This window comes from Palaemon carinicauda, chromosome 9, assembly GCF_036898095.1.
Source record: "Palaemon carinicauda isolate YSFRI2023 chromosome 9, ASM3689809v2, whole genome shotgun sequence".
Lineage (NCBI taxonomy): Eukaryota > Metazoa > Arthropoda > Malacostraca > Decapoda > Palaemonidae > Palaemon > Palaemon carinicauda.
In genome coordinates, this window is record NC_090733.1 from 135,307,424 (window position 1) to 135,319,923 (window position 12,500).

At 33.1% G+C, this 12,500-nt stretch overlaps 1 protein-coding gene across 2 annotated transcripts in view; it reads left to right on the forward strand.

Moving 5' to 3' along the window:
• LOC137647161 (ichor-like) overlaps nucleotides 1–12,500 on the forward strand; it is a 127,855-nt gene that overhangs the window by 85,064 nt on the left and 30,291 nt on the right. For both annotated transcript variants that reach the window (XM_068380440.1, XM_068380439.1), the window contains exon 2: nucleotides 2,599–2,631. The gene's annotated coding sequence lies outside the window, so the exon portion shown is untranslated. The remainder of the gene's footprint in view (nucleotides 1–2,598; nucleotides 2,632–12,500) is intronic.

Genomic DNA, 12,500 nt, shown 5'->3' on the forward strand with positions numbered 1-12,500 from the left:
TATATATATTTATATATATATATATATATATAAATTTATATATACATACATATATACATATACATACATACACACACATATATATATATATATATATGTGTGTGTGTGTGTGTGTGTGTGTGTGTGTGTGTTTGTGTTTACATATGCTTGAACACAAACTATATAAATCAAACCTCATATAAATATATCTGTGTATTCGACAAGTGCTAAATCAGAGAGAGAGAGAGAGAGAGAGAGAGAGAGGAGAGAGAGAGAGAATATTACAAGAAGTTACAAGAGATTTGGATGTTTCAAAGACTCGTTAGTCCATCCGGGGAGACTCCATGAGAGAGAGAGAGAGAGAGAGAGAGAGAGAGAGAAATGGGGGTTGGCAGCCCCTATGTAGGCCGGTGAAACTTACAGTAGGTGAACGAACTTTAGACCCTCGCTATGTAGCTACTCGTTTCTTGGCTACTTCCACACAATTCTCGATTCTTCTTCTCTTCCTGTGTATTATTCCTCCTTTTCACTCTTTAATGTGTTTATTATGTATTATTATCTGGTTTAGTTTCTTTGTATTGTTTACTCTTTCGTACATTTGATTTTCTTCTTTTGTTAATCAAAGGTTGTTTACTTTTTCGTATGTTTGTTTTCCTTGTTTTTTAAATCACTTATTAAAAATTTTCTCGATTCTTCTTCTCTTCCTGTGTATTATTCCCGTTTTCACTCTTTAATATGATGTTCATTATGTATTATTATCTGGTTTTGCTTATTTGTATTGTTTACTCTTTTGTATGTTTGTTTTCCATGTTTTTAATCAAAGGTTGTTTACTTATTATTATCTGGTTTTGTTTCTTTGTATTGTTTACTCTTTCGTATGTTGTATTTTCTTGTTTTCTTAATCAAAGGTTGTTTACTTATTATTATCTGGTTTTGTTTCTTTGTATTGTTAACTCTTTCGTATGTTGGATTTTCTTCTTTTGTTAATCAAAGGTTGTTTACTTATTATTATCTGTTTTTGTTTCTTTGTATTGTTAACTCTTTCGTATGTTGGATTTTCTTCTTTTGTTAATCAAAGGTTGTTTACTTATTATTATCTGGTTTTGTTTCTTTGTATTGTTTACTCTTTCGTATGTTGTATTTTCTTGTTTTCTTAATCAAAGGTTGTTTACTTATTATTATCTGGTTTTGTTTCTTTGTATTGTTTACTCTTTCGTATGTTTGATTTTCTTGTTTTGTTAATCAAAGGTTGTTTACTTTTTCGTATGTTTGTTTTCCTTTTTTTTAAATCACTTATTAAAAAGTTCTATTTATGCATTATTATCTGATTCTGTTTATTTGTATTGTTTACTCTTTCGTGGATTTGTTTTCTGTTTTTTTTAATCACTGATTAAAAGGTTTTATTATATATCATTATCTGATTTTGTTTATTTTTTGCATGATTAATTCTTTCATATGTTTCATTTCCATGTATTTTAATTACTCCATTTATCCTTGTCTATATCTGATTCATTTCCTTATTATTAATTAAACTTTTTTACATATTTATAAAATATATTCATCTACTTTTTCTAATTTTTTCATCTCCCTCAAATATAAAACTTTCTATTATAATAATATTTGCGAGTTTTCATTTCTCCTCTTTTCTTTTAATATTTCCTTTCCCTGATCTTCTTCTGACGGGCTGTCTACTCTCCTTTCCTCTCCCTCCGTCCCTCCCTCTGGAACCCACTACCTCACTTACGCCTCTCACTCTTACTCTCACTCTCACTCTCTTTCTCTCTCTCCCTTTACTGTCACTCTCCCCTGTTCTAACGCAATATTTTCCTGAGTTATTCTTTTGATGTAACGAGATCTCTTCAGTTAATTGAGTTAATCACTTAATTCTATTTATTCAGTTAATTCATTAAATTATTCATTAAATATTATTATTAATAGCTAAGCTGCAACCCTAGTTGGAAAAGGAAGATGTTATAAGCCCAAGGACTCCAACAGGGAAAAATAGCCCAGTGAGGGAAGGAAATAAGGAAAGAAATAAACAATATGAGAAATAATGAACTAAAATAATATATTTTAAAAACAGTAACAAAATCAAAACAGATATTTTATATATAAACTATGAAAAGACTTATGTCAGCCTGTTGAACATAAAATCATTAGCTGCAAGTTTGAAATTTTAAAGTCCAATCTCCATATTTTAATATATCAATCATATATATATATATATATATATATATATATACATATATATATTAATTTAATAAGAAGATTCTCTTCATAGACTCACAAGACTCTCAACTTCTAAGAAACATAATCAATATTCAATTTAAGGTATAGCTAATTACTTTACTTTTCATTATTTCCTTTCCTCACTGAGCTATTTTCCCGGTTGGGGCCCTTTGGTTTATAGTATCATGGTTTTCCAACTAGAGTTGTAACTTAGCAATAATAATAATAATAATAATAATAATAATAATAATAATAATATATTCTTGCATCTTTGTAAACACAGAAAGGTCTTCACGAGGAACATAACATTAATTGAACTATATAGGCAATTATTTAAAATTTATTTATATATTTATTAAATTAATGCTAAATGTATTCTTCTTTTCACAGGTACAGAGGAATCTTGCGGTGAACAAATTCAAAGTGAGTTTTAACATGAAAAGTAACTATTGTAGCTTGTGTTAGTTTTGCATTTGTTATGTATCTATATATACATATATATAAATACACAAATATGTGTATACTTGCATAAATTGTGTGTGTATATATATATGTATATATATATATATATATATATATATATATATGTGTGTGTGTTTTTGTGTCTGTGTGCATATATGTATGTGTATATTTATACATATATATACATTCATGCTTTATATACTTTATATACACCTATATACCTAAAAGGTACTTAGTGATAAAAACATATCGTAATATATTATCTGAATTATTTTCTAGCTAACTTTATATCGTTCTAGAATCTGAAATACCAGAAATGTTTCTAAATCATCCCGTGAAATTATACATTGATGGTACAGATATATTTAAAATGCTTCCAATTACTAACTTGAGCATATTTATTCATATATTGTGAACACAAATATATATGTATGCGTATGTATAGTTACGATCTATGCATGATATTTTGTACAGAGTAAAGATGAACCAGTTAATGTGACTTACATCAATGTTATTCAGCAAGTTTTGATTGGTGTCATAATAAAAGTTATCTAGTTTAAATCTTGAGAGAAACGTAGAAGTCCCTATGGGTAGAAATACGTGAACATTATTCAACTGTGATCTTATTTAAATTGATATAAATATTAATTAAACTGGTAGAAATACGGGAATATTATTCAACTATAATCTTAATCAAATTGGTTGAAATTTGGGATAACTTAACCATAATCTTGATTAAATTGGTAAAAATACTGAAATATTTAACCATAATCTTGATTAAAATGGTGGAAATACGGGAACATTATTAAACTATAATCTTAATCAAATTGGTAGAAATACGGGAACGCTTGACAATAATCCTTATCAAATTGGTAGAAATAAGGGAACATTATTTAACTATAATCTTAATTAAATTGGTAGAAATAAGGGAACATTATTTAACTATAATCTTAATTAAATTTGTAGAAATACAGGAACATGATTTAAATATAATCTTGACTAAATTGGTAGAAATACGGGACCACTTAACAATAATCTTAATAAAATTGGATAAAAATACGGAAATATTGAAGCAACAAATGCTCTACTGACACCCAAAACCTTTAAAAAAAAAAAAAAAAAAACCGGATGCAGAACAAACTACTTCCGTAACAACCGCGGAGCAAGATAGTGCTACCAGCCGAGATCGTTAGGTGTTACTTCCATTTTAGTATAATAAAGAAGAAGAAAAAAATGAAAACCAAGACATGGTTTAGTAGTTGGCCAGGTGAAAGCGTTAGAGAGAACCCCCTGGAAGAATCACTCCTTCCAGCACACACACACCTGTCGATTTCACCTGCCACACGTAAAAATCCGACATATCTGCGTACACGAGCACTCACTTGCAGGGCAAGGAACTCTCTGTCATGTTGAGCCCTCTGGTGGATACTCCAAGAAGTCTTTTGCTTTCATTCTCAGATGGCTGTGGTATCTTTCCCTCTTTCCTCGAGAGGGAGAAAGAGGGGGAGGAGGGAGGAGGAAGGAGGGAGGGGGAGGAGGAAGGAGAGAGGGAGGTGAAGGAGGCCAGTAAGAAGGAATTGAGGTGTGGGTGGTAGTGTAGGAATTCGAAGAGGTTAAAGACCTCCTTGAATTCTTCTGTTCTGCATTGGCGCATTTTTTCCTAGTTGTTCCCAAGCATAGATGTGTCCAGTTTCACCCATGGCGAAGTTTTTCCTCGTTTTCCCTTAAATAGAAATCTTAAAACTCCTCTCCTGGTCTCATAAGCCTTGCCAAAGGTAAATGAACTCTCGTCTTTACTTCTTCAAACACTCAGTACTTTCTGAAGTTTGGTCAAGCACGTATTTATGGCAGTACTTTCTTCTGATTTTGGTCAAGCACGTATTTACATCAGTACTTTCTTCTGAAGTTTGGTAAAGCACGTATTTATGTCAGTACTTTCTTCTGAAGTTTGGTCAAGCACGTATTTACGTCAGTTACTTTCTTCTGAAGTTTGGTCAAGCACGTATTTATGTCAGTACTTTCTTCTGAAGTTTGGTCAAGCACGTATTTACGTCAGTTACTTCTTTATGAAGTTTGGTCAAGCACATATTCACGTCAGTACTTTCTTCTGAAGTTTGGTCAAGCACATATTCACGTCAGTACTTTCTTCTGAAGTTTGGTCAAGCACGTATTTACGTCAGTTACTTCTTTATGAAGTTTGGTCAAGCACATATTCACGTCAGTACTTTCTTCTGAAGTTTGGTCAAGCACGTATTTATGTCAGTACTTTCTTCTGGTTTGGTCAAGCAAGTATTTACGTCAGTACTTTCTTCTGAAGTTTGGACAAGACGTTATTTATGTCAGTACTTTCCTCTGAAGTTTGGTCAAGTACGTATTTATGTCGGTACTTTCCTCTGAAGTTTGGACAAGACGTTATTTATGTCAGTACTTTCCTCTGAAGTTTGGTCAAGCACTCATTTATGTCAGTACTTTCTTCTGAAGTTTGGTCAAGCACATATTAACGTCAATACTTTCTTCTTAAGTTTGATCGAGCACATATTTACGTCAGTTACTTTATTCTGAGGTTTTGTCATGCACATATTTTCGTCAGTACTTTCTTCTGAATTTTGGTCACACAAGTATTTAGGTGAAAACTTTCTTCCGAAGTTTGGTCAAGCACATATTTATGTCAGTACTTTCTTCTGGTTTGGTCAAGCATGTATTTACGTCAGTACTTTCTTCTGAAGTTTGGTCAAGCACTCATTTATGTCAGTACTTTCTTCTGAAGTTTGGCCAAGCACTCATTTACGTCAGTTACTTTCTTCTGAAGTTTGGTCAAGCACGTATTTATGTCAGTACTTTCTTCTAAAGTTTGGTTAAGCATTCATTTACGTCAGTACTTTCTTCTGAAGTTTGGACAAGACGTTATTTATGTCAGTACTTTCCTCTGAAATTTGGTCAAGTACGTATTTATGTCAGTACTTTCTTCTAAAGTTTGTTCAATCACGTATTTACGTCAGTAATTTCTTCTGAAGTTTCGTCAAGCACTTATTCACGTCCCTTTTCTTTTACCGTTTACGACGTAACCAAAGAAGAAGAGGTTCCTGGATTCCACGCCTCCAACAGAATCGAGAAAGTAGTCAGAGGTTGATGAACCCGGCGGAGTCAACGACTCGGTTTTCAAAACAGATTGGCTTTTGTTTTCCTTTGAGGTTATGGAGAACCGTCATATGGAGGCCCAGCCTTGTTTTAAGTTTTCCGTTCTCAACAGGAAGTTATAGAAGAAGAAGAATAACCTACGTATATTTCCTTTACTTACCTTCTCTTTCTCTTTTCTCTCCATCTCCCTCTATTAAATTTGGGACTCACATTCCGAAGTGGTCGAAGAAAATAAGATAAAAAAAATAAGTTTTCACTCGCGGGTGACTTTGACGAAGGAGACTTAAATGAGAGAGATGCCACTAACCTTCAGAAAGGTCAACGAACTTGTAATATCTGCCCATCTACCTTCTAATTACCTTTCTGTATAGTTTCTTGGTTTCTTTCAATCCTTATAGCTTTCGAATATTGACACTTACGTCTTCAATTTTCATTTCTATTCCAACATTGAAGAGGACTTTCAAAGCGGTGGGAGATGGAGGGGGGTGGGAGAAGGAGGGGGAAGGGGGGAGGGTGAGGGGGGCTTTTAGATTTAAAGGTTAATGACCTTCAGGTCTGCTCTCTCTTCCTCCACTCATTCTTGGTTTTCTTTCTTTTTTTTCAGTTTGTTTCCTTAAGCCTTTGCGTATTCGAGTCTTGGTTTAATTCATTGAAACTTACATTTATTTATATTCATTTCTTGGACTTGTTTGAATAATTACTTAAGAGTAGAGGTATTAATTCACTTATTCACATTACATATCTCATTGACCAGTTCTGTATGAGTCGAGTTTAACTTATTGGGTTGACTAATCATCTTTTATCAATAAATAATAATAGTAACCCCCTCAAATACCAGACCGATTACTCCCCAAGTCCTGAGTACCTTTCTCCCCATTTAATTTCTCAATGCCATCTTTATTTCAGCTAATAAATTTCCTAAAACCATTCAATTTCAATATAGACGAAGCCCACACTCACAGAACCTTTATCCTCATGTTATTTCTCTTAATGCTATCTATATTTCAGCTTATCATTTTCCAAAAACCACTCAATTTCTATATAAACGAAGCCCACACTCACAGTACCTTTATCCCCATGTTATTTCTCCGAATGCCATCTGTACTTCAGCTTATCATTTCTCTATAATCATTCGATTCTAATATAGACGAAGCCCACATTCACGGTACCTCTATTCCCTTATTTCTCTAAATGCCATCTATATTTCAACTTATCATTTTCCTATAATCATTCGATTTTAATATAGACGAAGCCCACACTCACAGTACCTTTATATCCATGTTATTTCTCTCAAAGCCATCTTTATTTCAACTTATCATTTCCCATTCGATTTTTATATAAACGGAATTATCTCTCCTTTTTTTATAGACACCATCATTCAATGCACCCAACGACCCTTCACTATACCAGCTTTCATTTTCGGATGCTTGTGGCGAAGAAGCCACAGACTTCCATGGTCCGAGAGAGGGTAATGACCTCCTCCTGGTTGAAGGCCATTTCTTCTTAATAGCTCTTCCCTTTTCTCTTTTCTTCTGCGACGCAAGAGACTCTTGAAGGACAGCAGGCCTAAGATACAATGGTTCGGGAGCCCCGTGGGGCTGTCTTGTATGTTTGGCATTGTGACGTTGAGTTTCCGTAGTGGTTATGAACAAATTTTGTACATATTTTGTAGGTCCTGTAGGTTGTATGATTGGAAATGTCTTAATATTGAGCCTCTGCAGTGGCTATAAACAAATTTTGTACAGATTTTGTCCAGATTTTGTAGGTCCTGGGGGTTGTATAACTGGCAATGTCTTAATATTGAGCTTCTTCAGTTGCCATAAACAGATTTTGTAGGTCCTGTAGGTTTTTTGATTGGCAATGTCTAATACTGAGCTTCCACAGTGGCTATAAACAGATTGTGTACAGATTTTGTAGGTCCTGTAGGTTGTATGATTGGCAATGTCTAATATTGAGCTTCCACAGTGGCTATAAACAGATTTTGTACAGATTTTGTAGGTCCTGTAGGTTGTATGATTGGTAATGTCTAATACTGAGCCTCTGTAGTGGCTATAAAAAAAATTGTACAGATTTTGTAGGTCCTGTAGGTTTTATGATTGGCATTGTCTAATATTGTGCTTCTCCAGTGGCTATAAACAGATTTTGTAGGTCCTGTAGGTTGTATGATTGGAAATATCTAATTCTGAGCTTCTGTAGTGGCTATAAACAGATTTTGTACAGATTTTGTAGGTCCTGTAGGTTGTATGATTGGCAATGTCTAACACTGAGCTTCTGCAGTGGCTATAAACAGATTTTGTACAGATTTTGTAGGTCCTGTAGGTTGTATGATTGGCAATATCTAACACTGAGCTTCTGTAGTGGCTATATACAGATTTTGTACAGATTTTATAGGTCCTGTAGATTGTATGATTGGCTATGTCTAACACTGAGATTCTGCAGTGGCTATAAACAGATTTTGTACAGATTTTGTAGATCCTGTAGATTTTATGATTGGCATCTAATACTGAGCTTCTGCACTGGCAATCAACAGCTCTTGTAGGTCCTGTAGGTAGGACAAGGGGTTTCCGTGTGTAATAGGACCAAGAAAACATCCCTTGAAGTGAAGTAAATTCCTCCAGCTCTAAAATCAACGAATATATGAACTAATCACACTTAAGAGACTTCCTCATACGAAGATAGGCCAAGTTCAGCTCGACAGGCAGAAGCCAGACTTGGCATTAACCCCATCATTGTCAATGCTAAGAATGCTTTCAAATTACAAATTTCAAAATACAACGTAGAGAGGAGAGGTCCCCTTTTTTGTTTCATTTGTTTGATGTCGGCTACCCCCCAAAATTGGGGGAAGTGCCTCGGTATATGTATGTATGTAAAATACAAACAAGAGTATGAGTTGTAATTACTCACGATTTTTACGTCGCACATGTGGTATTACAGAGCTTACTAAAATGAAAACTTGAGAGTTTGATTGTCAAGGCTACGTCGTAAGACTTTGCGAGCCACGTCAAATGGTGTCACTGGTTTTTAAAACCAATCGAGTCATTTTTAAGTTGCTTTTTATTATTATTATTATTATTATTATTATTATTATTATTATTATTATTATTATTATTATTAGCTAAGCTACAACCCTAGTTGGAAAAGCAGGATGCAGCTGTATAAGCCCAAGGGCTCCAACAGAGAAAAATAGCCCAGTGAAAAAAAGGGAAATAATATAATTAATAAACTATATGTAAAGTAATGAACAATTAAAATATATTTTAAGAACAGTAACAACATTAAAACAGATCTTCAATATATAAACTATTAAAAGAGACTTATGTCAGCCTGTCCAAAATAAAAACATTTGCTGCAAGTTTGAACTTTTGAAGTTCTACTGATTCAACTACCCGATAAGGTAGATCATTCCATAACTTGGTCACAGCTGGAATAAAACTTCTAGAGCATTGAGTAGTATTGAGCCTCATGATGGAGAAGGCCTGACTATTAGAATTAACTGCATACTTAGTATTCATCACCATCATCTTCTCCTACGCCTATTGACGCAAAGGGCCACGGTTAGATATCGCCAGTCATCTCCATCTTAAGCTTTTAATTCAATACTTCTCCATTCATTATCTCCTACTTCGCGCTTTATAGTCCTAAGCCATGTAGGCCTGGTTCTTCCAATTCTTCTAGTGCCTTATGGAGCCCAGTTGAAAGTTTGGTAACCTAATCTCTCTTGGGGAGTGCGAAGAGCATGCCCAAACCATCTCCATTTACCCTTCATCATCTCATTCACATATGGCACTCGAGTAATCTCTCTTATAGTTTCATTTCTAATCCTGGCCTGCCATTTAACTCCCAATATCCTTCAGAGGGTTTTATTCTCAAATCTAGTATTACGAACAAGGAAAACCTCTTGTCTATAATAAACGAAACTTCAATTGTGTAACATTGAAGCATTTTTAGGCATAAATGAAGACGTAGAAAAGTGGCCGGTTGTTACTGGATCACCTGAAGGGGAAGGCTTTTGAGGGTCACCTTACGAACGGCACTCTGTAGGTGCGCGTTTCAACAGTCAGTACAAGAGAAGTACTTCAACCATTTAAAATTCTGGAGATGATTTCATTATTGTTTTTCTTTTGTGGTTTCTTGATTCCTAGTACAAGTTATTTACTGTCATTTCCTCGACTAGCATCCTGCTTTTCCTACTAGGGTTGTAGCTTGGCTCATAATAATAATAATAATAATAATAATAATAATAATAATAATAATAATAATAATAATAATAATAATAATAATACCAACTAAGGTAGCAGCTTGGCTTATAATAATAATAATAATAATAATAATAATAATAATAATAATAATAATAATAATAATAATAATAATAATAATAATAATAATAATAATCTTTGAATTGAAGACATTTAATGAAGATATTTGCTTTTGGAAGCCGTACAATATAAATAATATCATGCAAAGGATATTAATTATGACAAAAAAAAAGTTTCTCACTGTCCATTAAAAATATTCTAGAAGTTTTATAGATTTTCTATTTTGTACCGATTCCCTTTGGACAGAACTGTTTTTATTGCAAAGGGATTTAGCTTCCATTATCAAATTAACTAATGACAATTAATGAATATAATATTAAATCATTTTTGATCAATGGTTCCTGTTCTGACGAAGAGCAAGATTTCGATTAGTTAGTTTGACAAACAACAAATTATAAGTAGTGTTTATTGCAAAGGAATTGGCTGAAATTATTAAATCACCTATTGACAATGAATTGAAATAAAATGAAATCATTTTTCATTAATGGTCCTGTGCTCACGAAGCACAAGATTTCGTATAGTTAGTTTGCCAAACGACAAAATGTAAGTTGTGTTTAGTGCAAAGGAATTAGCTGAAATCATCAAATAACATATTGACAATTTTTTGAAAACAAAATTAAATTATCTTTGATTAATGGTACTGACGAAGCGCAAGATTTCGTATAGTTAGTTTGCCAAACAACAAAATGTAAGTTGTGTTTATTGTAAAGGAATTAGCTGAAATTATCAAATTACCTATTGACAATTTATGAAAAAAAAAAAATCATCTTTGATTAATGATTCCTGTGCTGACAAAGCACAAGATTTCGTAAAGTCAGTTTGACAAACAACAAAATGTAAGTTGTGTACAAGTAAGGAAGTAATACAAAGAAGTAATACACAATAGTAAAACTAAAAAATCCCTGGATGGATATGGAACACCGTCATTAAAGTATGAAATACCAGAAGGTGAAGGTTTTGACGATTTTAAGAAAATCACTGAAACTTGAACCCATTTTTAAAACTCTGCAGTTTATGACAGTAAATTCATGGGGGGGTGAGGGAATGTGTCAGTCTTTTATCATAATCGTCAAATATACTTGGAATAAACTTCCAGCGGATGTAGTAAACAGTAACTTTGTAAACGAGTTCAAGAATAAGTTAGACAAGATCATAAGAACTCTCTAAATGCTTAAACTGAATCGCTCTACCAATGAGAAAAAATGGAGTCTCCACGGATGGACTAAAAAGTCTTTGAGACATCCAAAATCCTTTTAAGTGTCTCTCTCTCTCTCTCTCTCTCTCTCTCTCTCTCTCTCTCTCTCTCTCTCTCTCTCTCTCTCTCTCTCTCTCTCTCTCTCTCTCTGTCATCGAGTTCAAGAATAAGATAGACAAGATCGTAAGAACTCTATAAATGCTTAAACTAAATCCCTCTACCAATGAGCAAGTAGAGTCTCCACGGATGGACTATAAATTCTTTGAGGCATCCAAAATCCTTGTAACTCCTACGCCTTAAGAGGCAAAAAAAAAAAAAAAAAAAAAATTATGAATTTTCCAAAACTATCACTAAATTAACCTGGCGTGTTACTACATCATCAGTTACCAAAGCTATCCCAAAATAAAATGTTGGTCAAACTAATTTCATATGGTTCATATGGTTTTTGGACTAAATATGCTATCTGCAGGATCTACGTACCTAATTAGGCCTAGAAAAATGCTTAATTCTAAAATAATATCATCACTAAAGTTGTGTAGCGTGTTATTATATTATTAGTTAACCAAAGCTATCCCAAAATAGAATATAGGTTAAACTTAATTCCTATGGTTTTAGGAGTAAATATGCTATCTTCAGAAACTATGTACATAATCAAGAAAAAATACTGGTCTAAAAATATATCACTAAATTAATCTGGCGTGTTACTATATGGTCAGTTAACCAAAGCTACCCCAAAATAAAATATAGGTTAAACTTAACTGATAGTTTTAGAACTAAATATGCTATCTGCAGAAACTATGTACCTAATCAAAAAAAAAAAAAAATACTGGTCTAAAAAAATATCACTAAATTAACCTGAAGTGTTAATATATTCACTAGTTAACCAAAGCCTTTAAACTTTTAACCAAAGCTATCCCAAACTAATGTAGGTCAAACTAAATTTATATGGCTTTAGGCCTAAATATGCTATTTGCAGAAACTACGTAAGTAATAAAAAAATGCAGATGTCTAAATAAATATCACTAAATGAATCTGGCGTGTTACTATATTCATTAGTTAACCAAAACTATCTAAAATTAATATAAGTCAAACTAAATTCATATGGTTTTTAGGAGTAAACATACTATCTACGGAAACTACGTACCTAATTAAGGAAAAATACTGGTCTCAAAAAAAATATC